Below are 27,353 nucleotides of genomic sequence, written 5' to 3'. Positions count from 1 at the left end.
CACCTTTTGGTCAGGAATTGGGTTGGTAGCAATTTGACTAACTATGCTTTTACCAAGAGTGGGAAGGCAGGGAAGTTGTTTGCTTAACCCTCTGCATCACTGTCATTACAAACCCCACACCTTTTTGTGGAACTCTTTACAGTTTACTACATGATGTCCTTCTTTTATTCCATTGTTTATTTGTTCCTTTTTTGGTCCTTGACACAGCTCTCTGAAGTTATTCAAGCAAATTTAATTACTTTACCCATTTTACTGAGGAAGAAACTGAAGTCCTGCCAATTAACACTATGCTACTACATTCTTTGCCGCCTACCCCCGTCCACTCCCTACCACAACACACACACACACACACACACACACACACACACACACAGTAAAGCCCTAGTCTAGTTTCACCCTTTCCAGGCAACACCCCAGTCCTTTGCCCTCTCTTGCTCACAGCAAACTCAACCTATTTTATATCTCCTTACCCTGGACCACCTTTTCTACGCCTAAGGAAACATAATTATCTCAATCCTTAGGAAGGGTTAAGTAATTTGTGAAAAGTCACACAACCAATAAATTGTGGAGCCAAGATTGCAATTTAGAGCCATTGGACTTCCGACATTATGTTTTTCTTCTCTGCAACATTACTTCTTTTCAGAGATAATGTGTTAAACTAATCTGATAATGGGCTAATACCATACAAACACCGATCACAAGGAAGTTGAAACAGCTGTATTTGTTCTTTTATTGCAGTCAATATGACACAAAAGCAGTTTAATAACTATTTTTCTAACTAAATTATTTTTTGGGGGGGCACATCTATGGCATATGGAGGTTCCCAGGCTAGGGGTTGAATGGGAGTTACAGCTGCCAGCCTACACCACAGCCACAGCAACGCAGGATCTGAGCCGCATCTGCAAACTACACCACAGTTCATGGCAACGCCAGATCCTTAACCCACTGAGCGAGGCCAGGGATCAAACCTGCGTCCTCATCAATACTAGTCGGGTTTGTTACCACTGAGCCACAATGGGAACTTCCTCTAACTAAATTCTATTGTCAGGGCATTGGACACCTACTGTATACCTGAAGAAACTCTGTAACACAGTTAGGGAACAATACAACACAGTGTAATAAAGCACTGAATAGTACACATTTAATATTTCATAAATTGGAGGCAATGATAGATTAAAAGTAAGTTATAAGGGAGACTGACAAGGAAGCAGTTAAATTTGTCTGGGATTATCAAAAAGGAATTAAATGTTGGGTTTAGCTAGGAAGGATTTGAGAATTTATAGAGAAGAGAGTTTCCCTTACAAGAGGAATAGCATAAACAAAGACATAAAAGCAGGATTGAATATTCCATGTATGAGAAGGATAAACAGACCGCCTTCATTTCCATATAAGATACAGTTTGGAAAGGAGTTCAAGCAGTGTGTTGTGTGAAATAGCTGGTTGTCCCTAACATGAAGAAAGTTTGCATTCACACACATACTATTTTTCATACTCTGGTTTTTCATGAAAAAGATGAAAGTCTTCCCTGCAATCTTCCTTAGACTCTTCTCTCCTACGAAGCAAAAGTCTTAAGATGCTAGGGGTAGGGAAGAAAATTCCCTCATTTCCATGGCAGGCAAAGATCTATTGCTTTGAGTGGGGGAGGGTCAAAGCAAAACTTGTCGGCCTCTTAGGAAAGGATAAACCTTTTACCTAGAACTCAAGAAAAAAAATCCTCTGCCCTTGAAAGACTATAAGCAACAGGGGTAGGAAGCTTTCTAGGGCTCATGATTCCATGTGTTCCACCCATAGGGCTGTTACTACTGAGAGAGGGACAAGAAACTCCTATCCAAGACCAAAGACAGATACAAAGCAGAGTTTCATTGCCACTGTAAGGATAGTTAGGATTATTAGGAAACTTCATTTCTGAAGCCCAGGTGTACAGGGCAAGCCTGAAATGGATACTGGACCAAGACAACAGAGAACATGCTATGCCCCCGTGAGGATCCCAGTGCAAAATAACAAGCAAAAGCATTTTTCTGTTCAAGGAGGGGCAGGAACATAGAAAGAACTCCCCTCTGTGGCCCAGGCATGCAAGGGCAACTGAAAGCTGAGGGGGAAACAGAAACACTGAGAAAAACCCTCTGGCAACACAATTTACACTCTAAGGACATGATATTAACAGCTTACCACTACAGGAATTCAAAGCTGGTGGTGCACAGATTATGATGATAGCACAAGTCACAAAGCCTGCCCAAATACTGAGTGGAATGACTCAGTTTCACAATTGAATGGCCACATACAAGAAGATGCAGGGTCACATCCAGGCATAACTAGTTACCTTAATTCTTACTATTCCTCTAAACACAATGTCTGGCAATAAATGAAAAATTAGGAGACAAACACAAAAGCAAAAATAATCTATTTTCAAGAAATTAAGGAACAAACCAAACCTGATTCAGAGATGTGGCAGCTGTAGGAATGATTAGAAAGAGACTTTAAAATAACTATAATTAATATGATAAATGGACCTAGTGGAAAAGATGGATGTATATATATCAGCAGACAGGGAATTTCAGCACAGCAGTGGAAACTATATGAAAGAGTAAAATGGAAATACTATTAACTTGTTTAAAAAAAAACCCACAATAATAAAGTAATACAGTAATGAGTTTACACAGATGAAGAATGCCTTTGATGGGCTCATTAGTAGATGGATACAAGCAAAGAAAGGATTAGTGAACTTGAGGATAGGTCATCACAAATTATCCAAACTATAATGCAAAGAGAAAAAAAAGTGAAAAAGAAAACAAAGTACCCAAAAAAATGTGAGATAATATATAGTTGACTAACACAAGTAATTTGAGTCTCAGAAAATAAGGCAGAAAAAAAAAACATGGGGAAGAAGAATCATTTGAAAACATAATGACTAAGAATTTTCCAAAAATAATGAAAGACTATAAACTACATATCCAAGAATCTCAGACATGGATAAATATGAATACACCACTTCAAGACAGATCATGATCAAACTTCCGAAAACCAACCACGGAACAAAAATATTGGTGATTAAAAATGCAGCGCATTCAGAGGAACAATAATTAAAATCATAGTAGACTTCTCATCAGAAACTATGCAAGCCAGAAGATAATTGGTGGGGAAAAAAGAAAAGAGGGTTCCCATTGCAGCTCAGTGGGTTAAGAACCTGACTAGTATACATGAGCGTGTGGGTTCAATTCCTGGCCTCATTCAGTGGGTTAAGGATCCAGCATTTCCACAAGCTGTGGCATAGGTCACAGATGCGGCTCGGATCTAGTGATGCTGTGGCTGTGGCATAGGCCAGCAGCTGTGGCTCCAATGTGACCCCTAGCCTGGGAACGTCCATGTTCTTTGAGTGTGGCCCTAAAAAAAAAAAAAAAAAAAAAAAAAAGATAATTGGGTAACATACTTAAATTATTGACAGAAATTTACGCCAATCTAGAAACCTATACTTATTGAAAATACTTTCTATAATGAAGAGAAAATAGAAACTTTCTCAGGTAATCAAAAGCTGAGATAATTTACTTCTAGTAAACATGTACTATAAGAAATACTACAGGAAATTATTCAGGCAGAAAGAATAAGATACCAGATAGAAACTCAGCTATAGAAAGAAATGAAGACTGTCAGTAAGGATAAAAATAAAAGTAAATATAAAGGGCACTCTTTGACTATTTTAGTCTCTTTAAAATTAAATAGGCAGTTTCATGAAAAAATAGTAAGAACATATTTTGGAGTTTATAACATAGGTATAAGTAAAATGTATGGCAACAATAGCACAATAGATATGAGGGAGTAATTGGTAACATTTGATGTAAGGTTCTTATACTACACATAAGTTACATAATATTTGAAGTTGGACTCTGACTAAAGATTATTTGTATATACTGTAAGCCACAGTGAAATCAATAAACAAAAATTTGAAACAAGCCTAAATAAGTCAAGAGGGGAGAGAAAATGGCATCACGAATATTACTCAAGTGCTTGCTTTGGCAGCATATATACTAAAATTGGAATTGTACAGAGAAGATTAGCATGGCCCCTGCACAAGGATGACATGTGAATTTGTGAAGTGTTCCACATTTTTACAGATTTGTGGTTGCCAAGCAGGGCTTGAGGGGAGTTGGATGGACTGGGAGTTTGTGGGAGTTTGGGGTTAGTAGAAGCAAACTATTACATTTAGAATGGATAAGCAATGAGGTCCTACTACATAGCACAGGGAGCTATATCCAGTCTCCTGAGATAGACCATGATGGAAGATGATATAAGAAAAGGAATATAGGTATAGATATAGACATAGATATGGACCATGATGGAATCATTATATATATCACTAGGTCACTTTTCTGTACAGTAGAAATTGTCACAACATCGTAAATCAACTAAACTTTAATTTTAAAAATAGGAGAAAAACAAATATTTTTAGACCTATTTAAAATAAAACAAATGGACAAAAAAATTGCAAGATACAGATATAAATGTAACCATATCAACAATTCCATTAAATGTAAATGGCCTGAACATAGATATAGTCATATCGGATATAAAAGCAAGAGCCAATTATATGCTTTTTACAAGAATCTCACTAGAAATATAAAATCATTGATAGATGAAAATGAAAATAAATATAACATGAAAACTTTAACCAAAAGAAAGCTGGAATAGCTATGTAAATGGATAACAGGCCAAAAATACTTCACAACAATTAATAGTACTACCAGAGATTAAAGAAGGATATTACATAATGATAAGGAATTCAGTTCAGCAAGAAGACATCATAAGCCTAAATATGTGAATACCTATCAACAGAACTTCAAAATATATGAAGCAAAAATTTTCAGAGCTGAAAGGAGATAAACACATTATTACAGTTGGATACTTCAAAACTTCTCCCTCATTTAACAATGGAACAAGTAGGCAGAAAATAAACAAATATATAAAAGATCTTTATAATATTATGAACAAACTTGACCTGACCATTACAGAACATTCCACTCAACAACAGAAGAATACACACTGATTTCAGGTGCACATGATGCTTCACAAAAAAATGGCTTATTTTCTGGTGTATAAAAGGAACATAATAATTAAAATAAAGTTATAGAAAGTATTTTCTGACCAACAGAATTAAAGTAGAAATCAATATTCTGGAAAATATCTAAATATTCAGAAATCAAACAACATCATTCTAAAAAAATCATGGGTCAAAGAAGAAGTTATAAAGGAAATCATAAAATATTTTGAATTTAATGAAAATGAAAATACATCAAATCAAAATATGTGGGACAGACATAAAACATGCTTAGAGGGAAATTTATAGCTGTAAAAAATTATATCAGAAAAGACAAAAGCCTTCAAAACAATGACCTAAACTTCCAGATTAAGAAACTATGAAAAAGAACAAATCAAATCCTAAAGACAAAAGAAAAATAAAATATAGAGATCACAAATCAATATCAGAGAAAACAGCAAAAAACAACAAAAATCAATAAAACCAACGTCTCTGATACAAGAATAAAATTTATAAATCTCAAGACAGGTGGATCAAGAAGAAAGGAAAAAAGATATAAAGTATCAAGGTTACAAAGGAAGGAGGGACATTACAACAGATCTTATAGGACTTCCAAAGCATAATAAAGGACTAATATGAAAAATTATTTTGCCAATAATTTTATCAGTTAGATAAAATGGACAAATTCCTTGAAAGATACTACCACTGTTCACTTAGGAAAAAAACAAACAATGTAAGGAGTCTTATATCTACTACAGAAATTAATCCATAGTTAGAAATTATCAAACAGGCAGAAACAACAACATAAATTATAAGTAAACTCTTTCAGAAAGTATAAGAAACACTGTCAAACATGTATAATTATTACACTGTCATTATTCCAATATCAAAACTGAACAAGGGCCCCACAATTAAAGAAAAGTACAGGTGAATATCCCACAGGGACATAGATGGAGAAAGTATTAACAAGATATCAGTAAACCAAATCCAGCAGTATATACAAAGAAGGCATCATGTTTGTGGTAGGCAGAATAAAGACACCCCCCAACATAAAGATATCTATGTCCTAAGTCTCAGAACCTACAAATGTTGTTATATGTCAAACTCATATGGAGTGTTTGGGCTCCTAATCAGGTGAATATAAAATAGGGATTTCATTCTATATTATAATTAGAAGAGGAGGCAGAAGAGGCAGAGTTAAAATGATGCAACATGAGAAAGACTCAACTGGCTATTGTTAGCTTTGAAGCCAGAAAAGAATCACAATCTAAATAATGTGGGCAGCTTCTAAAAGCCAGGAAAGGCAAGAAAAAAAATTCCACCCCCTTGAGCCTCCAGAAAGTAAAACAGGCCTGCCAACATCTTCGTTTTATACTTTTTTTTTTTTTTTAATTTTCCCACTGTACAGCAAGGGGGTCAGGTTATCCTTACATGTATACATTGCAATTATAGTTTTTCCCCCACAACACCTTCGTTTTAGCCCAGAGACACCTAGGTAAAATTTCTGATCTACAGAGCTATTACATAATAAACTTTGGAAGGGAGACAAGATAGCAGAGCAGAAGGACCTTGAGCTCACCTCTGTCTCAAAAACACACCAAAGGGAGTTTCCGTCGTGGCGCAGTGGTTAACGAATCTGACTAGGAACCATGAGGTTGTGGGTTCGGTCCCCGCCCTTGCTCAGTGGGTTAACGATCCGGCGTTGCCGTGAGCTGTGGTGTAGGTCGCAGACGCGGCTCGGATCTTGCGTTGCTGTGGCTCTGGTGTAGGCCGGCGGCTACAGCTCCGATTAGACCCCTAGCCTGGGAACCTCCCATATGCCGCAGGAGCGGCCCAAGAAATAACAAAAAGACCAAAAAAAAAAAAAAAAAAAAAAAAAAAAACCACCAAAAGCACAACTAATTGCTGAACAACTATCAATAAAAAAATCCCGGAACATACCAAAAAAAGATATTCTATATCCAAGGATGTAAAGAAGAAACCATGATGAGTCAGTAGGAGAGGCCCATTCATGATATAATCAAATCCCATTCCACCCAGGTGGATGCTCCATAAACCAGAGAATAATTATACTGTGGAAGCTCTTGCTCCTGTGAGCCCCACGACAGGCTCCCAAGCCTAGGGGTCTGGCATCTGGAGGAGGAGGCCCCAGGGCATTTGGCTTTGAAGCCAGTGAAGCCTTATTGTAGGGGTTCCACAGGACCAGGAGAAACAGAGACTCTGCTATTAGAGAGTGCACACAAGGTCTCACACACACCAGGACCTGGGGAAAAAGCAATGATTTCATAGGTGCCTAAGCCAGACCTATACCTGCTTGTCTAGAAGGGTCTCCTGGGGAGGGAGTGGGCAGCTATAACTCTCTCTGGGGTCATAAAAGCTGATGGTGAACAGTGAACATATCGGGGAGTGTTCATCTATGTGAACTCTTGCTGGAGGAAAATATCTTACATGGGTCATTAGCACCAAAACCTGGCCCCACATAACAGCCTGTTGGCTTCAGTGGGATGCTTCAGGCCAAACTACCAACAGGGCAGGAACATAGACCCATTGGCAGACAGGCTACCTAAAGACTTCCTGAGCTCACAGCCACCTTTAGTCACACTCTTTGACAAGGTCCCACTCATCAGTGGGCCAAGACCCAGCTCCACCCACCAGTGGGCAGGCATTAGCTCCACCCCCATCAGGAAGCCTGCAAGAGCCTCTAAAAAAAACCCTCACCCACCAGGGGGCAGACACCAGAAGCAAGAAAATTATAATCCTGCAGTCTGCAGAACTGAAACAGCAAACACAGGTCAGAAAAATTCCTGAGACCAGCTGGTCCCTGGCCCTTGGGTAATGAGAGGGGAGAGTACTATTGGGACACCTAGGACATACTCTACAGGTTTTCTGAACTGAAAATACTGATTACTAACAAGGAAATAGACTCAGTAATCAAAAACCATCCAAGAAAAAAAAGCTAAGGACTAAACAGTTTCAGAAGGAATTCTACCAACCATTTAAAGGAGAGTTAATACTTATCCTTACTATCCAAACTATTCAAAAAAAAATTGAAGAGCAGGGAAACCTTCCAAATATTCTACAAGGCCAGCATTACCTAGATACCAAAACTAGACAATGATACTACAAAAAAAAATAAAATTATAAGCCAATAATTCCTGATACAAAATCCACAAAATATTAACCAACCCAATCCAATAATACATTAAAATGATCATACATCATGATCAACTAGGACTTATTCCAAAAGTGCAAGGATGGTTTAATATTCAGAAATCAATCAACATGGTACACCACATTAGCAAAAGGAAGGACAAAAATCACATACATGATCATGTCAATAGATGCAGAAAAAAACCTTTTGACAAAATTCAACATCCTTTATAATAAAAAAAAAAAGCTCTCAAGAAAGTTGATATAAACATAATAAAGGACATTTATGACAAACCCAAGCTAACATCAGGAACAAAACAAGAATGCTCATTCACACCACTTCTATCTAACATAGTATTAGAAGTTCTAACTATAGTAATCAAACAAGAAAAGAAATAAAAGGAAATCAACTTGGAAGAGAAGTAAAATTGTCACTATTTGCAGATGACATGATACTATACACAGAATCTCTGAAAGACTATACTGAAAAAAACTATTAAAACTAATAATTAAATTCTGTAAAGTTGCAGGATACAAAAGTAATATACAGAAATCTGTTGCATTTCTATACACTAATAATGGACTATCAGAATCGGAAATTAAGAAAACAATCCCACTTAAAATTGAATAAAAATGGAGTTCCTGTCGTGGCCCAGTGGTTAACGAATCCAACTGGGAACCATGAGGGTGTGGGTTCGATCCCTGGCCTCGCTCAGTGGGTTAAGGATCTGGCATTGCCATGAGCTGTGGTGTAGGTCACAGACACGGCTCAGATCCCATGTTGCTGTGGCTCTGGCGTAGGCCGGAGGCTATAGCTCCAATTAGACCCCTAGCCTGGGAACATACATATGCTGCGGAAACAGCCCTAGAAAAGGCAAAAAGACAAAAAAAAATTGAATAAAAAAGAATAAAATACCTAGGACTAAACCTACATAGGGAGGCAAAAGACCTGTACTCCAAAAACAATAAGTCGCTGATGAAAGAAATTGAAGACAATACAAACAAATGGAAAGATACTCCATGTTCATGAATTGGAAGAATTAATATTATTAAAATGTCAGTACTTCCCAAAGCAATCTACAGATTTAATGCAATGACTTAAAAAATACCCATGGCATTATTCACAGAAGTAGAACAAAGTGTATGAAACCACAAAAGACCCTGATCAGGCAAAGCAATCATGAGAAAGAAGAACAAAGCTGGAGGTATTTTGCTCTCTGACTTCAAACTATATTAGAAATCTATAGTAATCAAGACAGTATGGTAGACTCTTCCATAAGTGGTATTAGGAAAACTAAATAGAAACATGCAAAAGAATGAAACTAGGGAGTTCCCATCATGGCTCAGTGGAAACAAACCTGACTAGCATCCATGAGGTTTCCAGTTCAATCCCTGGCCTTGCTCAATGAGTTAAGGATCCAGTGTTGCAGTGAGCTGTGGTGTAGGTTGCAGACGCAGCTCGGATCTGGCATTGATGTGGCTATGGTGTAGGCCAGAGGCTACAGCTCCTATTCCACCCCAGCCTGGGAACCTCCATATGCCACAGGTACAGCCTTAAAAAAAAAAAAAAAAAAAAAAAAGACGAAAAGAATGAAACTAGAACATTTTCTCATATCATATACAAAAATAAACTTAAAATGGATTAAGACTTATGTAAGCCCTGAAACCATAAAATTCCTGGGAGAAAACCTAGGTAGTATGTTCCTTGACAACCATTCTTAGCAATTTTCTTTCTGATCTGTGTCCTCAGGCACAGGCAACAAAAGCAAAACTAAAAAAATGGACCTAATCAAACTAAAAATCTTTTGCACAGTGAAGGAAATCATCAAAAAAGTAACCTACTGAATGGGAGAAAATATTTACAAATTATATGTTTGATAAGGAGTTAATAGCCAAAATATACAAAGAACTCATACAACTCCATATTTTTTAAAAAAACCCAAACAATTATATTAAAAATGGACAGAGAACATGAATAGGCATTTTCCAAAGACCTGCAGAAGGTTAAAGAACACACAAAAATATGGTCAACACTGCTAATCATTAGGGAAATACAAATCAAAACCACAATGAGAAATTACCTCACCTGTCAGAATGGCTATGGTCAAAAGGACAAGAAATACTGTGTAACTGCTTCACCATGCTGTACAGTAGAAAATTGGCAGAACACTTTAAACTAGCTATAATGAAAAAAATAAAAATCATTATATAAAAAAAGACAAGAAATAAAAAGTATGTGGAGAAGAGGAAATTCTAGCATATTTTTCGGGGGAGTATAATCTGGTAAAATCACTATGGAAACCAGTATGGCAGTGCCTTATAAAACAAAAAATGGAACTACCATAGGATTGATCCAGCAATTTCACTCCTAGATATTTATTCAAAGAAAATGAAAACACTAATTTTGGAATGATTGGCCAATGAGGAACTGCTGTATAACACAAGGAACTCTACCCAATTATTCTGTGATAATCTATATGGGGAAAAAATCTGAAAAAGAATGAATCTGTATATATGTAGAACTGAATCACCTGGTTGTACATCAGAAATTTTCACAACATGGTAAATCAACTATACTTCAATAAAGCTTTTAAAAAGAAGAAAAAAATAGATGAACCCTTATGTTCATAGCAGCTCTATTTACAAAACCAAGATATGGAAACAACTTAAGTGCCCATTGACAGATGAATAATAAAGATGTGGTACTTATATACAATAGAATATTACCAAGCTATAAAAAGAATGAAATCTCATTGTATTTATGTGAAATACCTTTCTTAGTGAAATATTTCAGACAAAGAAAGACAAATACTGTTTTCACTTATATATGGAAACTAAAAAAACCAGAACAAATTAACAAATATAACAAAACAGAAATAGACTCATAGATACAGAGAACAAATTAATGGTTACCAGAAAGGAAAGGACTGGGGAGAAGGGTGAAACAGGTGAAGGGATTAAGAGGTAGAAACTACCACTTATAAAATAAATAAGTCGCAGGAATGTAATATATAACACAGGGAATATGATCAATATTTGTGAAATCTCTAAAAATATCTAATCAGTATGCTGTAAACCTGAAACTAATATAAAATTGTAATTCAACTATGCGTCAATAAATAAAAATAAATACATAAGAATAAAATAAAGGGAGAACAATTATTCAAAATGAAAAAAATAGAAATATTTGGTATGCATTTGTTTTATGAATCTAGTTTTGCACTTATCCTGCTGGCTTCAAGCAGCATTCGAGTCAATTGTAATAATGCCAGCCACCACTCAAGGACAAGTTGAAAGCCAAGGACTTTAGTTCTGTCCATATCTCACCACTCCAACTGGATCAATGGCATTTTTATCATTGAATCAACTACTTACTCGGATGACTACAAATATAGCCTTAAGTATGACTTATTTTCAGACATTGCTTTTGATTCCTTGGCTATGTCCTATACATCAACAATGAATAGCTGAAAAATAAAAGTGTTAGTTCTCAATGACCTTACAATCCTAAATAATCAAATAGAAAACTGAGGAAATCAAGAAGGAAATTTAAAAATACCTCAAGACAAATGATAATGAAGACACAACCACTCAAAATCTATGGGATGACGCAAAAGCAGTGCTCCAAGGGAAGTTCATAACAATACAGGGCTTCCTCAAAAAAGAAGAAAAATCTCAAATCAACAACTTAACCCACCACCTAAATGAATTAGAAAAAGAAGAACAAGCAAAACCTAAAGTCAGCAAAAAGAAGGAAATAATAAAGATCAAAGAGGAAATCAATAAAATAGAGATTCAAAAAACAATAGACAAAATCACTCAAACCAAGAATTGGTTCTTTGAAAAGGTAGACAAAATAGACAAACCTCTGGCTAGACTCACCAAGAAGAGAGGAAAAGCCCAAATAAACAAAATAAGAAGTGAAAAAGGAGAAGTCACAACGGATACTGCAGAAATACAAAAAACCATAAGAGAATACTATCAACAATTATATGCCAATGAATTCAACAACCTAGAAGAAATGGACATCTTTCTAGATATGTACAGCCTGCCAAAACTGAATCAAGAAGAAATAGATCAACTGAACAGACTGATCACTAGAAATCAAATTGAATATGTCATAAAAACACTCCCTACAAATAAAAGTCCAGGTCCAGATGGCTTCACAGGCAAATTCTACCAAACATACAAAGAGGAACTTATACCCATCCTCCTTAAACTTTTTCAAAAGGTTGAAGAAGGAACACTCCCAAAGACATTCTATGATGCCACCATCACCCTAATCCCAAAACAAGACAAAGATACCACCAAAGAAGAAAACTATCGGCCAATATCTTTGATGAATTTAGATGCAAAAATTCTCAACAAAATTTTAGCCAACCAAATCCAACAATACATCAAAGAGATGGTACACCACGACCAGGTAGGATTCACCCCAGGTTCACAAAGATGGTTCAACACACGTAATCAATCAACGTCATACACCACATGAACAAAAGAAAAGTCAAAAACCACATGATAATCTCAGTAGATGCAGAAAAAGCATTTGACAAAGTCCAACATCCCTTCATGATAAAAACTCTTACCAAAGTGGGTATAGAGAGAACATTCCTTAACATAATTAAAGCCATTTATGACAAACCCACAGCAAATATAATGCTCACTAGAGAAAAGCTGAAAGCCTTCCCACTAAAATCTGGGAAGAGACAAGGATGCCCACTCTCACCACTGTTATTCAACATAGTATTGGAAGTCCTAGCCACAGCAGTCAGACAAACGAAAGAAATAAAAGGTATCCAAATAGGAAGAGAAGAGGTAAAACTGTCACTGTATGCAGATGACATGATACTATATATAGAAAACCCTAAGAACTCAACCCAAAAACTACTTAAACTGATCAACAAATTGAGCAAGTAGCAGGATATAAGATTAACATTCAGAAATCAGTCATATTCCTGTATACTAACAATGAAATATTAGAAAAGGAATACAGAAATACAATACCTCTTAAAATTGCCCTCCCCAAAAATAAAATATCTGGGAATATATCTGACCAAGGAGGTAAAAGACTTATATACTGAGAACTATAAAACATTAATCAAGGAAATTAAAGATGTAAAGAAATGGAAAGCTATTCCATGCTCCTGGGTTGGAAAAATTAATAATGTAAAAATGGCCATACTACCCAAAGCAATCTACAGATGCAATGCAATCCCTATCAAATTACCCATGACATTTTTCACAAAACTAGAGCAAACAATCCAAAAATTTATATGGAACCACAAAAGACCCAGAATTGCCAAAGCAATTCTGAGGAACAAAAACCAAGCAGGAGGCATTACTCTCCCAAACTTCAGGCACTATTACAAAGCCACAGTCATCAAGACAGTGTGGTGCTGGTACCAAAACAGACATGCAGACCAATGGAACAGAATAGAGAACCCAGAAATAAACCCAGACACCTATGGCAAATTAGTCTTTCACAAAGGAGGCAAAAACATAAAATGGGAAAAAGACAGTCTCTTTAGCAAGTATTGCTGGGAAATCTGGACAGCTGGATGCAAATCCATGAAACTAGAACACACCCTCACACCATGCACGAAAATAAACTCGAAATGGCTGAAAGACTTAAATATAAGACAAGACACCATCAAACTCCTGGAAGAGAACATAGGCAAAACATTCTCTGACATCAACCTTACAAATGTTTTCTCAGGTCAGTCTCCCAAAGCAACATAAATAAAAGCAAAAATAAACCAACGGGACCTAATCAAACTGACAAGCTTTTCACAGCAAAGGAAACCATAAAGAAAACAAAAAGACAACTTACAGAATGGGAGAAAATAGTTTCAAATGATGAAACTGACAAGGGCTAAATCTCTAAAATATACGAACAACTTATACAACTCAACAGCAAAAAAAGCCAACAACCCAATTGAAAAATGAGCAAAGGACCCGAAGAGACATTTCTCCAAGGAAGATATACAGATGGCCAACAAGCACTTGAAACAATGTTCAACATCCCTGATTATTAGAGAAACGCAAATCAAAACTACTATGAGGTACCACCTCACGCCAGTCAGAATAGCCATCATTAATAAGTCTACACATAACAAATGCTAGAGGGGATGTGGAGAAAAGGGAACCTTCCTGCACTGTTGGTGGGAATGTAAGCTGGTACAACCACTATGGAGAACAGTATGGAGGTATCTTAGAAAACTATACATAGAACTACCATATGACCCAGAAACCCCACTCCTGGACATATATCCAGACAAAACTCTACTTAAAAAAAACACATGCAGGAGTTCCCGTCATGGCACAGTGGTTAACGAATCCAACTAGGAACCATGAGGTTGCGGGTTCCATCCCTGGCCTTGCTCAGTGGGTTAACGATCTGGCGTTGCCGTGAGCTGTGGTGTAGGTTGCAGACGCGGCTCGGATCCCGCGTTGCTGTGGCTCTGGCGTAGGCTGGTGGCTACAGCTCCAATTCGACCCCTAGCCTGGGAACCTCCATATGCTGCGGGAGTGGCCAAAGAAATAGCAAAAAGACAAAAAAAAAAAAAACATGCACCTGCATGTTCACTGCAGCACTATTCATAATAGCCAAGGCATGGAATCAACCCAAATGTCCACTGATAGTTGATTGGATTAGGAAGATGTAGTATATATACACAATGGAATACTACTTGGCCATAAAAAATGCCATTTTCGGCAACATGGATGGAACTAGAGACTCTCATACTGAGTGAAATAAGTCAGAAAGAGAAAGACAAATACCATATGGTATCACTTATATCTGGAATCTAATATACGGCACAAATGAACCTTTCCATAGAATAGAAAATTATGGACTTGGAGAATAGACTTGTAGTTGCCAAGGGGGAAAGGGACGGAGTGGGAGGGACTGGGAGTTTGGGATAAACAGATGCAGAATGTAGCCTTTGGGATGGATTAGCAATGGGATCCTGCTGTGTAGCACTGGGAACTCTGTCTAGTCACTTATAATGGAACACGTAATGTGAGAAAACAGAATGTATACATGTATGTGGAACTGGGTCACCATGCTATGCAGTAAAATATATATATATATAAAACAAAAATAAATTAATTAAGAAAAAACTCAGTTACCTAATGTAACTACTTGAATTAAATTAATTGAGTTAGTTTGGTCAGGTGATCTTTTTGTCCTCCTTATTCCATTTTTCCCACTTCATCACACAGTGGCTTTTTCAGAAAGTTTAAGTTTCCTAAACAGAAGGTAGAAATTACCAATCAAACAAAAAAAAGCAACATAAGGATTGGTGGGCTTTGGAACCGGGAATAAAGGTTGCATAATAATGGACTGTACTCAAAATTTATCTAACCCCAGACGAGGCCTAAAAAATTTCAGAGGTCTCTGCATTCATTCATTCATTTCATCAGGTCATTGTTCCCTTCTTGCACACAGTGGACGTGAGTTCCTGCAATAGTATCCAGATCTGCATAGGGAAGGGCAAGGTTAGAGAAGAAACATTGGCAGTATATGAACAAAAATATTTCAAATCCTGATTGGATACACCTACCTCAGTTAGGGACTTAGTCTGTACTCAGGATATTCATTCTGTGGCCATTTTCATGGGCTCAGTATATGGCCAGGGTCTAGAGTATCATTGGTTCCAACAGCCTCCAAACAATTCTATAATCATCCCCCTCCCAAAACCAACATTGGGGAAGGCAATGGACAGAGACTTCCACGGTAATGGCTGTTACTGGGCCTATCCAATTATGAACAAGTACAAGTACTCTTCTTTAGCATCATATTTCTGTTTTATCTTATCTCTGGTTGGCAACGTCCTCCTCATCCTCCTCATTTGGCTTAACCAGCTTCACAGCAATATCTCTTTCCTGGACATCTGTTACTGCAATAGTAGCAGCCCACACATACTGGCCAATGGCCTGACTTCTACCCTGACTCTCTTCCTGGCCCACTCCTTTCCTCAGATAACAAACGACCACTCCCTTGGCATCATGGAGTGCTTCCGCTTGGCTACTAAAACCTAAATCTGAACTACAGCCATATGTAACACTCTATTTGACTTATTTAGAGAGGAGCTGTGTGGGCCTGGGGGCCAGCTGCTGTGTAAGAATAAACACTCAGTTGGAATCCTCATGTCTACTATGTCATCACTCAACTGTACTTCCCATGTCTTCAACCATTTTACCTGTAACACCCAGACTGTGCTAAATTTGAACTTGTATACTACTAGCCTCAGTGAATTACTTCTTTTTAACAGCAGTACAATAAGCCAGTTTTGGCCCTTTAGCTTCATTCTCATCTCCTCTGGACCCTCTTGACTTGCCCTCTGCTACGTACCTTGTCATCTCAGTCTTTTCCTTCTATAGGTCTCATTTGGCTCTGTTGGCCATCTCCTATGACATAGCCACCTCTACATACCTAAAACCTCATTCACAGATGTTCTAAGATGAAAACAAGTTCATTGCTATCTTCTAATGCATCATTACACCTATGTTCCACATCATCATCTGTAGCCTGCAGCAAGAATATGAAGAATGCCTTTAGGAAGTTTGTAGGTGGAAGTAACTTAGATTCAAGGACCAAGACTTTTTGCATAAGGCTCAGTTATGTCTGGGGAACCAAGCATCAGATAATTTGCTTCTATACACACAGACAGCTACAGCCCCTAAGCACTGTGTCAAACACTTTGAGGGTTCCAGACATGGTGTTAGCTCTTAACGAAGTTGCAACCTGGTTGAAAGTAGCGGAGGAGTAAATCTAAGTGTATAGTAATGACATAAGAACAAAAATATAGGCAGGACATAGTAAGTGCTACAAAAGATCTAAGTCAAGATCATGGCATCCTGAAGAGAATGAGGATGAGCTCACTTCACATTGCTTAGGCGGGTTCATGTTAAGCTTCATAACAGAGCTGGCAACATCTGAGCTGCCATTTTCAGTATAAGGAGAGTTTTGGTGGGGAAAGATAAAGCAATAGAGAGAACATCCCAGGCAAAGATAAAAAAAGAGAATGATATAGGAAGAGGAGAGAGATTCTTTTTGGCTGGAGGGGGAGGAATATGAGAATGAGTGATGGGAAAGGATGGAGAATTTGGCACTTAGGCTAGGCAGGAATTGTCATTTGGGAACTCTGGATTCAGATTTTCTGGATTCAAATCCTGGTTCTGCCACACAGCTGTGTAACCTTAGGCAAGTCTGTGGTCTCTCTGAGCTTCAATTAATTAACCATAAAATGAAAGAAATACTGGTACCTATATCTCATAGGGTTATTTTGAGGATAAAAGAAGTTAAACCATGGGAATTAACTGGAACAATATAAGTACTCATTAAATGTTAGCTATTATCATGGTCTTTTGTTTTCCCATAACCCAAGTGAAAAGTTCTCCAGGTACTCATCATTTCTGACTTCCTTCTATTTATACTCACAACTGCTTTGGACACATAGTATGAGATCAACCTATATTTGAAGCATAGTTGACTATATGAGTGACTGAGTGAATGAACTCATGAATTAATAATTGAACTGCACTAGGAGTCTTATATTAGAGTCCCTGATGTAACATCAAGATTCTTTCATGCAGCATATGCCTCTGTTCAACGTATGCTGCCTTTAGATGTCTGCATTTTCATTAACCTAGACTTTGGAAGGTGGTAAGAGGGTTAAGTGTGTACAGAACTCATGAAGGTAGTCAGGAGTGAGAGGACAGAGCACTGACCGGAAAACAGAAGAACTGTGCTTGAACCCTGGCTTAGGTACCATGTAATCTTGAGCAAGCCATTCAAATTATGAGCCTCAGTTTTTCATCTCTAAAATGGGAATAATGATACCTTTGTTGCAGGGTTCTAGTAATAATTAAAAGAGATAAATTAGCTAACAGTGCCTGACATTCCAGCAGAGGATTCTTCCCAGGTTTGTATGGTAATAACGTATTAGAAACATGCTTGTTGGATTTCCTAAAGTTTCCCTTATAGCAGAGCAGGGACACTAAGCACATCAGAAGCAGACAGAGTAAGGACATTCTGGGGAATATCCAGAATGTCGACTTTTGATAACATTGACCACTTTCCAATGCTGCACTCTAACACAGCTGCCAGCCTGCTAGAGCTCAGAGCTATTCGTGACTCAGCACAATGCCTCCAGGCTCTAATTTTCTCAGTACTTGGCAGGCAATAGGAGATCAATAAATGTTTGTTGAATTGATTTCAGTTACAGATCCACTCTTCCACCACTCATATAATTCTCTCTCTGTCTGTCTCTCTTCCCAGCTTGCCCCCCGCCCCATTCATACATTCATTCATTCAACAAATACTCACTGCCTACCTACTGAGTATCAAGCTAGATTTTGAGAGGCACTACTGTACTAGAAATTGTTTTCTCATTCTATTTCCAGTATCCATCAGTCATTCTGGCTGGCTGGTTGTTTTTCTCTTGATTTCTTACATTATTGCTGTAATTTTATATACCCCTTTATCTTCTCCCTGTTTCTCTATCACCATCTGCCCCAGCCCAGTCACAACTAACCCACTTCAGTGTTGCTCTGGACCCTTATTCCTTCTCTCATCTCAATCTAGTTCCCAGAGACATCTTCCTTCCTGAGGAAATTGGCACAGACATCCCAGCAGCAGGTCTGCTGGAAAGAAGTTATTTCCTATACCACCAGAGAGGGGTCCCAGCTGGTTCCATGTTATCTATTTGCGAGTCAGACTAGGCATGTGGGTGACATGGGACCTCCCTGAAGCCCTTCTTGGAGGTTACCACTTCAATTTCTAGATCTCTAGGGAGCTGCCAGGAAGTTCCAGAAAGGTCCTTTTGACTCCAATTCTTCACTCATGACCTAGGCATGCCCTCTCTGGCTTGCAGCTCCCCATCTGAAGTTCCCTGGTGCTTCTGGGAGGTGCTCAAGCTAATCCATTCATAACTTTACCCAACCAAACTCTTGTAAGCACTTGCTTCCCTCAAGATTTTTTTTTTGGTTCAATAACTAATTTAATCCTCAAAAAAACCCTCATGATGTATTACTATTGTCTCCATTTATGAATGAGAAAACCTAGGTTTAGAGGGACGATATAACTATCCCAAGGTCCCAGAGTTGCTAACAGATAGAGTAGCTTCAGAAAATTTAATCTCCTAAGTATCTCTTCCTTCCAACCCTCGCCCATCAGTGGACCCTACATTGTGAGACTGAGTGATAAACACACAGTGATTAGTGCCTGAAGGAACAATGTCAGCCTGTATATGGTTCTAGGTCTCGGCATTTACAACTATCTATCTGACATTTCCTCTTGAATGTCTTATGAGAATATCAAACTCAAATATCTCAAACTGTTAACATTTCCCTGACTGTTCTTTCTACTTCCCTCTGCTCAAACCAGTTATCCTCTCCCCTGATAATGCACTCTGTATTAGTTAATGACACCACCATCTACCAAGTTGTCTGAGCCAGAATTATGCCCAGGAGTCATCCTGTGCCCTTCTCTCTCTCTGTCCACCCTCACCCCCATGCCCAGTCCTGATGATTTTACTCCCATGACGCCTTGCTAAACTGACCCTATTTCTACATCCCCACTGCCAGGACTGTAATTCAAAGCCTCATTACCTCTTACCTTCACGTTTGGAAAAAACCACTACTTACCATTTCTTTTGTTGGTTCTTCCTCATCAATCCAAATGCTTACTATTGGAGCAACTCAGAGCTCAGTCCATAGACCATGTCTCTACCTACAGATCGTCACTTGTGATATCATCCAGTCCCATTATGTTTAATACTTATGTGCTATCAACTCCCCAAATTTTAGCTTCAGAATAGACATCTTCCCTAACCTACAGATAAATATATCCTGCTGCCCATAGAATACCTACACTTGGATGGCTAATAAACATCTTCAACTTGACATACCTTAAGCCAAACTCCAGATCTTCCATAAATCCCAAGCCTGTTCCTATCTTAGGATTCCTCATCTTAGTAAGTGATGGCTTTGTTCTTCCTGTTGCTCAGGACTTGTTCATTCTGCAATATAAAAAACATACTCTCACCATGGGGTATTGCTGTTTTCAGCATCTGAAATGTTCTTGCCCGAGATATATATTTGACTCATTCCTTCATTCATCTAGGTCTCATTCAAACAACACCTTAGAAGAGATGACTTCCCTTATCACCTTATATAAAATAGCATAACCTCTCTCAATCACTCTCTGCCCCCCTTATTCTGCATTTTTAAAAAACACTTATTACTACTGAACTAATTACATATATATTTTGCTTATTTGTTTATGGTCAATCCAAGCCCTCTTAGAATGAGAGTTCCAAAACTCCATAAGGACAAGAAATCTGTTCTGCTCACTGCTGTATCCAAAGCGCTGAGGAGGGTTTCTGGAACATACAGGTGCTCAATGGATATTTGCTAAATCAACAAATAAATGAAATAGATAAACAATTTAGTAGTTATATTAGTAAGTATATATCCTTTGCATTTTTAGGCACCAGTCACTTGCTTATGCTCTTCTCTCTGCATGGAATGCCTATGGAAATTTTATTTCTTCTCCTAAGTTCCAGCCCAATTGTTGTTTCTTCTCTAAATCTCCATCCAATGCTCCCCTCCACAGGAAGAATTAATCATCCCTTTAAGTACCTTTGTACTGCTCTAACCCTAGTATATATTTCTGTACAGAATTCATCACTTTCTGCCTTAAGTTGGCATTATCTATTTACCAGGATGGTCCCATGACAAAACATTGAACTTCTTAAAGTGTGGTATTCCCTGAAGTGTCTAGGATAGTGCCTGGAACATTGTTAAATTGAATGGAAGGGGGCTGAAAGCTTATTATCAAAGTGGACAACTCCAATTAAAGATAATTAGCCTTGAGAATGGCAGTGTTACCAGCAACTCAGTTAATGAACTCTAATTGCTCTTCCCAGACATGGACATTAACTGGTATTCAGCTTTGGGCTGTAACATGTATGGATCTCTTCATTGTTAACTTTAGATCTGTGAGTTGAAGCTGCTGCCTGGGCAATGCTAGTGCTTTCTGTGCTCCCTCCTCAGGGCTACAGGCATAAGCACTATGGAGCCCAGAGTGGGGGTCATGCCTTCCCCATTAGACTGGCGGAGGCTCCTTGCTGTGGAACAATACCTTTTTCTTCAGCTGGGGGCTACTTTAAGTGAGTGGACAATGCCTCCCTCGTTAGATTGGGAGATCTTTAGAGGAAGGAGACCATTGCTTCTCCATCACACTGGGGATACATCAGGGTAGCAGCAGTCTCTCCCGGTAGATGCATCTCCCCAGAGTGAAGATCATGTCCTATTAAAATCTGAAGGTCTCTTACAGTAAAGAAATTATACCTCCTCTATCAGAATTGAAGTTTCACCATGCAAGGGACTAAACAGTCTATATGAAACTGGACAACCATCTCTTAGTGATCCTAACCAGTCTCATGGCTTTAAATATCATCTATATGCTGAAGACTTTTAAGTCGGTATCTTCTTCCCAAGACCTCTCCCCAAGCTCCAGACTCCTATCCATCTGTCTGATCTCTTGATTTGATTACTAAAAGAGACTCTAATTGATCTCTCTGCTTCTATTCTTGCCACTCACTAATCCATTCCTTCTCAACAGAGCAGTCAGAAGGATCTTCTTAAAATGTAAGCCAGATCACGCCACTTCTTCGTTCAAAATACTTCCTTGGATCTAAGTATTTTTTATTTTGGTAAAATATGCATAACATAAACTTTAACATTAATGATTTTCAGTGCGTTCACAGTGGTGTGCGGTCATCAACGTGATCTACTTCTAGAATGTTTTCATTATCCCAAAAAGAAATGCCATATGCATTAAGCAATCACTCTCCATTTGCTCTCTAACCAGCCTCTGACAACTACTAATCTGCTTTCGGTTTCTATCGATCTGCCTATTGTAAACATTTCATGTAAACAGAACCATACAATATGTGACCTTTTGTATCTGGCTTCTTTCACCTACCATGATATTTTGAAGGTTTGTCCATGTTGTAGCATGTACCCCATTCCCTTTTATGGCTGAGTAATATTCCACTGCATGCATATGCCATATTTCATTTATCCAGTCACCTGTTATTGGACTTTTAGGTTGTTTCTACTTTTTGGCTATTTTGAATAAGGCTATTATGAATATTCATACACAAGCACCTGCTTGTATATCTGCCTTCAATTCTTTTGGGTGTATACCTAAGAGTAAAACTCCCGGGTCATATGGTAATTTTTAACTTGTTGAGGGACCAATAAACTGTTTTCCACGGTGGCTAGGTCTAATTTTCACTCAGAATAAAATTCCACACAATAACCTAAAAAGCCCTATGTGATCTGGTCCATCGTCTACTAACTCTCTGACCTTACTCACTCTGCTTTAGCTTCCTCTGCTGCTCCTCAAACTCACCAGGTACACCCCAACCTCAAGGTCTTTGAGCTTGCCGTCTACTCTACGTGGAACACTCTTCCCCAGATATCTCTGTGTGATGCTCCTTCATTTCCTGTAGATTTTTTTTTCAAATGTCACTTTACTTTTCTAGGTGAAATTGCAAACCTAGTCCCACTCAGTACTCTCTAATCCCCTTTCTCTCCTGTATATATGTATCCCTGCAGTTTGCTAGGGTTGCCAAAACAAATACCACAGACTCGGTGGATTAGACAACAAAAACTTAGTTTCTCACACTTCCAGAGGCTACACATCTGAGTGCAAGCAGAGTTTATTTCTTCTGAAGCCTCTCTCCTTGGCTTATAGCTGGCTGTCTTCTCTCTATGTTTTTACATGTTCTTTCCTTTCTACATGTCTGGGTCCACATTTTTTTCTTCTTATATTGCATTAGAGCCCACCCTAATGACCCCAGTTTAATTTAATTAACTCTTTGAAGCTCCTATCTCCAAATTCAGTCACATTCTGAGGCACTGGGTGTTGGGACTTCAGCATATGAATTTGGCAGGGGACAGAGTTCTGTTCATAACACCTGCTTTATATTTTTCCTTAGCACATAGTTCTATAAAATATACAATATAGTTTACTTACATATTAAATGCATTCTTTATTGTTTTCCCCCTTTGCTAAAATGTAAGGCCAATTAAATCAGTCATATCTATTTGGCTCACCAATATATCCCCAGTGCCTAGGACAGTACCTGGAATATAGGTCAGCAATAGATACATATTGGATGAATGAGTATTTCCTTACTAGACTTGGAGGTTCCTGATAACTGAAACTCTTTAGAGAATAAAAACTATCTTTCCTTCATCAGCCAGGCCTTTCTTCATGGTCAGGAACCACATCTCTTCCTGACGAGGCTGTGATTCTTCTCTTATTAAATACCACGGGTAGTGTGTTTTGCTTTATATGAAATCATTCATTTCAAGTCCAATGCTAAAAGAAAAAAAAATCAATGCCTAGTGAATAAATTCTCTTTAATGTGAGTCATGTTAACAAAACTGTAGATTTATGACCCAACCATCCTACCCTCCTTGCTTTGATATTGGGCTTTTGATGTTAATTTGGTTCATTTATCTCTCACCAATGTACAAAGACTGCTGAGCATAGGAACTTTTTGGTGCAGTAGAAAAAGTATTGAGCAAAAGCTAAATAAAAAATGAGTCCAGGTACTCCCATTTGTCCCTAATTTTTTGTAAAACCTTGGGCACACGACTTTCCCTCTAAGGGACTCTGTTTTCCCATGCGCAAAATGAGAGAATAGGAAAAAAATATTCTATGTTCCTAATCTTACTGAATGCCACCACATTTACCCAATTGCTAAAGCCAAAATCCTTATTGTAATCCTGTATTTCTCTCTTTTCCCTCCTTGTATCCAATCCATCAGTAACTCCTGTCCTGTCCTGTGCTGTCCATTATACCTCCTAAAAATCCCTTCTATCAGATATATACTTTCCATTTCTACTACTACTATGTTGGTATAAGCCAATATCATCTCTAACCTGGACTAGCAATAATCTCTTATCTGGTGTACCCACCTGAGCCTTTTCAAACATCATATCTAAGTATCACATTTATGTCATTCTCCTATTTACAACCAATTATTTTCCCTATTACTGTCAGGAAAAAGTTGCATAACCTGGTGTCTAAGAATTCTCATGACCTGGCCTCTACTCAAGTCTCTTAACTTTATCCTTTGCCTCATTATTTATGCTTCAGTCCTTATGTACTCTCGCCACTAGGATCTTACTTGCTCCAGCACCATAGCCTGGAACTTGGACCCTATTCACAAACTTCACCAACTACACACTCATACCTCCCCCCTTCATAAGGCCACTCTCGCTCATCTGCCAAGAGTCGCCTGAGGTGACATCTTATGCAGGAATTTTCTCCTTTATCCCTACTTTATCCCAATTTTATCTCATTTGGGCTTCCACAAAGTTATGCATTGACTGACAACAATGTTCCCTTTGTGTTGTAATTGTCCATTTAGCCAGCATTCTCCCCCATGAAACAGTGAACTCAATGACAAGAATAATATCTTGTTCATCTTAGTATCTCCAGTGCTGAACCCATGTGCCCTACACATTGTAGATACTCAGAAGGTAAGCTGAAAAGTAACTCAAAGTTCCCTTCTGGGATAAGTGGAAAGATCCATGAACTTGGACATTGGACCAAGTCATGAAACTTTAGTTCAAGTTCCTACTCAGTCTGTTACTGTGTGAATGAAGTGCATCTGTGTGAAATGGATATTAATCAATAACATTTAGTGAGCTTGTGCTATGTGCTGACACTGTGTTGGGTATTTTATCCATAAAAATATCAACTAAATCTCATAAAACCCTCTGAGATAGATATTGTTATTATTACATTATTACTATTTTAGATATGAGGAAACACACTTCATGTTGATAAGTGAACTGATCCACGTCACAGACGTTGGGATATGGTGTACCATGGACATTCTACAGAAAAGGAGGCACAAAGTCATCTCACCTCTAAGTGGAGGGCACTGGTGAAGCGAGACCAACAAGTTGTGACCTCTGGGGTGGGGTAGGGCAGTGGTTCCAGTGGTCATTAGAGGCTGGCCACCAGCCCCAGTACTTCAAGGACAAGCTTGGTAACAGCCCAAGGAAAGTGGTAGGGTGGGTGTGGGAAAGCAGGAATGAGGTTAAGAAGTTTTACATTCCCACTGGGGCTATCTTTTGACTTACAGCTCTAGATATTGAAAGATAAGTCATCAGCTTCTGATTTTGCCTCCTTTTCCTTTTTCCCTGAAAGGATGAGGGTGTCGGGGGGGGGGGGGTGCAGGTGTGGGTATGTGTGTTTATTTGGAGGTAGGAGGATACAGGTGTTGCTGGTTGTGTATAATGAGTATGAAATGTAGTTATGGACGATGAGTGGCATTATTATGTGTGTGTGTGTGTGTGTGTGTGTGTGTGTGTGTGTGTGTGTGTGTTGGTTACCGAATACCTCTCTCTCTTTCTCTGCCTCTTCTTTGGCTCCCTTGAGTCACTTTGCACTTCCTGGGCATATGCCACAGGTGTGGCCCTAAAAAGCAAAAATAAAAAAAATGTGTAGAATATAACTCCTTTCTCTAGGATGTCACATCTTCTTACCAGAATGTCTGAGTTGACAAGTAGAATGTAAGCTGGGATTGCACTTACGTGACCTCTTAGCCAGGCTTCATTGTTCACTGGTAGAAGCATCCGCCTCCTGGAAACCAGGCCACATAAAACCACATTGTCAGCCAACCTCTGTGTTTGGCATACCACCAACTAAACAAGTCATCTTGTTGGCTTGTTTACTGCTTCTTCATTTTCAGTAGATGTTCTCTTATAGGCATTACTGTAAGGCAAAAAATCCTCACACTGTGTGCACTCTTATGGATCCATCCACATGCCTCTCCTTTTCCTTTGATCCTTCAATCTTGCCTCTTACAACAACTTGCCCAAATAGTCAAACTATTCACCACTGCCCAGAAGTCCATTTATGTGCTTATTTATGTCTTCACCCTAAATGGATGATTTTTAAAAGATTTTTATTTTTTCTATTATAGTTGATTTGCAGAGTTCTGTCAATTCAATTTCTGCTGTACAGAAAAGTGAACCACTCATACATATATGTATACATTCTTTTTCTCACATTATCCTCCATCATGTTCCATCACAAGTGACTAGGTATAGTTCCCTGTGCTATACAGCAGGATTTCATTGCCTATCTACTCCAAATGCAGTATTTTGCATCCAAAGTGGATGATTTATCAGCTCTGTAGACTTGAAGAATTTTTCCTTACTACTATATTTTAGAGTTCCCTCTGAGTGGGACTTTAGTGCAGCTGCCATTCATTTTTGACTCATATAAACACAAGAATTAGACCCAGGCTTTTCCCTCCTTTGTCAGCTTGCCATAGAGAATGCCTTATGAGGCCATGGATGTGAGCTGAAAAAGACCTTATTGAAACAAAAGGGACTGGGCCACTGGTTCATGTAACTTACTCATGTTCTCTGGACATACTCAGATCTAATTCCAAATGCACTATTATACTATGGATTGCTGCTATGGCAGCTCAATCTTATGACCTGGTAGGTCTGGCAGAATCCAGTTCACTAGAGAAGTTCTGGTTGTATAATCAATTAATGTGCCATGGACAGACACTCATTAATTCTCTACTAGGACCAAATAACATATCTGAAGCTTCTTTCTGAACGGCATATATTTCTCTGTGGCAGACAGTGTGGACATGCTTCAGAACCATAGGGTTTGTGCTTCACTTTTACCGTTCATCAGTGACTCTACATGGTCTATTCACCTACCACAAACATCTTGAACACAATGGAACCTGCCAGGTGATGTATCCCAAGGGACAGTGCCACTTGGCCTATAGCCAGACCTTCCTCAATGCCTTTCCTTGCTTTTAGCCCCACTTAAAACTGGAAGATGTCAAAGTCATCTCACAAATGTGCCAGGCCAGTATTCCAAATTATAGTATATGTAGTCTCCAAAATCCAAAAAGACCTACTAAGCACTGTGGTACTCTCTAAGTAGTAAGAAATGCATGGAAGGAGATAACATATCCTTTTCATGGAAGAGGCATGCTGGCATGGCCCAGATAACTTGATCCTTTAAAAATTCACCAATGTGACAAATCCCTGTATCCTTAAGAGTTTTATCTACCACCCTCTGGAATCCATAAATCCAGAATAT

At 38.4% G+C, this 27,353-nt stretch overlaps 1 non-coding gene across 1 annotated transcript; it reads left to right on the top strand.

Moving 5' to 3' along the window:
- The first annotated feature begins 3,998 nt into the window (after nt 1-3,998).
- LOC146394783 (U6 spliceosomal RNA) lies at nt 3,999-4,105 on the top strand. Its single transcript, XR_014835927.1, has one exon. It is a non-coding gene; the product is annotated as a U6 spliceosomal RNA (small nuclear RNA).
- The last annotated feature ends 23,248 nt before the right edge of the window (nt 4,106-27,353 follow it).

The sequence above is a fragment of the Sus scrofa genome, chromosome X, assembly GCF_054392235.1.
Source record: "Sus scrofa isolate SSC_HxYL_T2T_F1_AM1 chromosome X, Sscrofa_HxYL_maternal_Yorkshire_Landrace_v2.0, whole genome shotgun sequence".
Classification (NCBI taxonomy): Eukaryota; Metazoa; Chordata; class Mammalia; order Artiodactyla; family Suidae; genus Sus; species Sus scrofa.
Note: the sequence above shows the minus strand (reverse complement) of the source record. Positions and strands in the feature narration are given on the sequence as shown.